Source organism: Rhamphochromis longiceps, linkage group LG7 (assembly GCF_057381845.1).
Source record: "Rhamphochromis longiceps isolate RC_006_pf linkage group LG7, R_longiceps_female_GT1.1, whole genome shotgun sequence".
Classification (NCBI taxonomy): Eukaryota; Metazoa; Chordata; class Actinopteri; order Cichliformes; family Cichlidae; genus Rhamphochromis; species Rhamphochromis longiceps.
Genome location: NC_140563.1, coordinates 42919677 through 42919947, shown reverse-complemented (window position 1 = coordinate 42919947; position 271 = coordinate 42919677).

Genomic DNA, 271 nt, shown 5'->3' with positions numbered 1-271 from the left:
AATAACAAACACCCTCGATTTAAAAGCCATTTTAACAGACAATCATCAGAATTTGTCTCATGATCAAATGAAAGAAGCTTTGTTGTAAAGAGATTAATAAGGCAATGACATTTACGGCCTCTTACATATAGAATCTTTTAGTTTACCCTTAACTGATCATTGCCTTATAAGAGAAATACACATTTTAACTTATTTAATAAATGAGATTAATTTTAACAGCAAGTAATGGAAATGTGTGGTTTTAGGTGATAACAAAAGAAAGCCCAGCAGC